This window comes from Enhydra lutris, unplaced genomic scaffold, assembly GCF_002288905.1.
Source record: "Enhydra lutris kenyoni isolate GAN:26980312 unplaced genomic scaffold, ASM228890v2 scaffoldscaffold341, whole genome shotgun sequence".
Taxonomy (NCBI): Eukaryota; Metazoa; Chordata; class Mammalia; order Carnivora; family Mustelidae; genus Enhydra; species Enhydra lutris.
Window position 1 is genome coordinate 12,120 of NW_019154425.1, and position 2,469 is coordinate 14,588.

At 45.8% G+C, this 2,469-nt stretch overlaps 1 pseudogene; it reads left to right on the forward strand.

Annotated features, from left to right (window-relative positions):
- Window positions 1-1,050: 1,050 nt before the first annotated feature.
- Window positions 1,051-1,511, forward strand: LOC111140262 (annotated as a pseudogene).
- Window positions 1,512-2,469: the final 958 nt, after the last annotated feature.

The following is a 2,469-nucleotide window of genomic DNA, read 5'->3' on the forward strand; positions in this document are numbered from 1 at the left end:
TCCTGATTTGAAACTCACTTGCATCTGTGACTCTTCCTGGGGTCAAGATGGTAGGGTCCACGTGCTGTGCTCAATACTGGAAACACTCAAAGGTACCCACATTACCTGTAGACATTTTCACTCTTTAGTTGTCTGCAAACCTTTTCCTAATTGGTCTCTACACTAACCAGGGAATACTACCTACTATCCAGCCAGAGTTGTCGTTGGTAATGTCCACAACATCACAGGCTCCTGGGAGCCCCAAATGTCTGTCCCCTAGAATCCACCTCCACCCACATAAACATAAGCACACCTGGCATACATTCTTCACTTTGATCAGTGATGGCAGCAGGTCTCTGTTCAGGTCCACACACACCCTGAGTGTCATGTACACTCATCAAGTCTATTGCCAATAACCACAGAGATGACTCTGGCAGAATGTAGAAATAAAGAAATATTAGAAACTGGAAAATGCAACTCCATGAACCATCATTCTCTCTTTATTTCAGGTAATCTCTAAAACAAGCAAAATCATCCTGTCCCCATTACAGGTGGGGCTCCACATTCCTCATGAGCCTGACACTCTGTCCTGCAGGTGTTCCATGGGTGAAGTACATCCTGTGGCAGGAGCACAGAACAGATCATGGGGTCGCTCTTACCCTGTACATGCTCTAGACTCCTCAAAAGCCATCTAAAATTCTAGGTATACACTCTCATCTCTTAATGGGGTCACATTAAATCTACACCTAAAGATTTTGTGCATGTGTAAAAAAAAAGGTAGCACATGGAGGTTAACCCTGCACTCTAGAAAAACATATAATAAAAAAATATTATTTTCCATAAGGCTGTCAATTCCACGAAATCAAATGCAATCACACCTGCTCTGGTGACTGCCCTCTCTGTTCATATAGGCCCCAAGATGAATATATACTCAGAGGACATGCAAATAGGGCCTTTGCTCTGCTGATTAAAGCAGCCCAACCCTAACCCTGCAGCTGGGAGAGGAGCCCCAGCCCCCATACTTCCAGGTGTTCCCATTCACTAATCAGGACAGGATAACGGAAACTCACCATGGAGTTTGTGCTTGGCTGGCTTTTCTTTTTTGCTCTTTTAAAAGGTAAATTTCAGAGAATTAGGGACCTTGAGTGTGAGACTGAATACGAGTGAGAGAAACCATGGATGTGTGACAGTTTCCTGACCAGGATGTCTTGTGTCTGCAGGTGTCGAGTGTGAGGTGCAGCTGGTGGAACCTGGGGGAGACCTGGTGAAGCCTGGGTGGGTCTCTGAGACTCTCCTGTGCAGCCTCTGGATTCACCTTCAGTAGCTACTTCATGAACTGGGTCTGCCAGGCTCCAGGGAAGGGGCTGCACTGGGTCGCATGTGTTAGCAATGATGGAAGTAGCACATACTACACAGACTCTGTGAAAGGCTGATTCACCATCTCCAGAGACAACGGCAAGAACACGCTGTATCTGCAGATGAACAGCCTGAGAGCTGAGGACACTGCTGTGTATTACTGTGCAATGGGCACAGTGAGAGGACATAAGTGTGAGCCCAGACACAGACCTCACTGTAGGACGGGATCTGGACCACCAGGGGGCGGACACCACTCACCAGTTCTGTCTTTAAGCCCCAGGAGCAGGCACAGGTGGAGGATATGGGCAGGTTTCCTGTCAGGGTCTTTGGCATTCATGCCTTCAAGCTTTTTCCCCAAGGGAGCCTCTCTGATTCACATGATTCTGTGCTTCCTCTTGAGTCTCTGACTTGGATATTTGGGACAACAACTATACTATCATGCACAAAAGACAGTGTCACTTACACTGGCTTGTTCTGTCCCAAAATACTAAAGAATTATAAATATCTCCATGTGTGTCATCTGAACCTTACAGGTGTCCCAGATACATTCTCTGTTCATCAGAGGACCCCCCAGCTCATTGTCCGAGTTTGTTAGAAGCAGTGTAAAGTGCATGCTGGATATGAGCCTACAGAGGCATCGAAAATCCAAAGCAAGAGAATTAAGAGCCATGGTACTGTCTCTATTTTGAACAATACTCACAGTGTCAATGTTAATCACAGTGTGGGAAAGAGGAGGAAACCTGAACTAGGATGTTGTGTGCATACAGAGTTTGAAGATTACACACACACACACACACACACACACACACACACACGAATATAAAACATTTTTACATTTTATTTTATTTTTTCACTGTTCCAAGATTCATTGTTTATGCACCACACCCAGTGCTCCATGCAATCCGTGCCCTCTGTAATACCCACCCACCAGGATCACAAAACCTCCCACCCCCACCCCTTCAAAACCCTCAGATTATTTTCAGAGCCATAGTCTCTCATGGTTCGTCTCCCCTGCATATTCCCCCAACTCCTTTCTCCTCTCTTTCACCCACTGTCCTCCGTGTTATTCCTTATGCTCCACAAGTAAGTGAAACCATGTAATAATTGACTCTCTCTGCTTAACTTATTTCATTC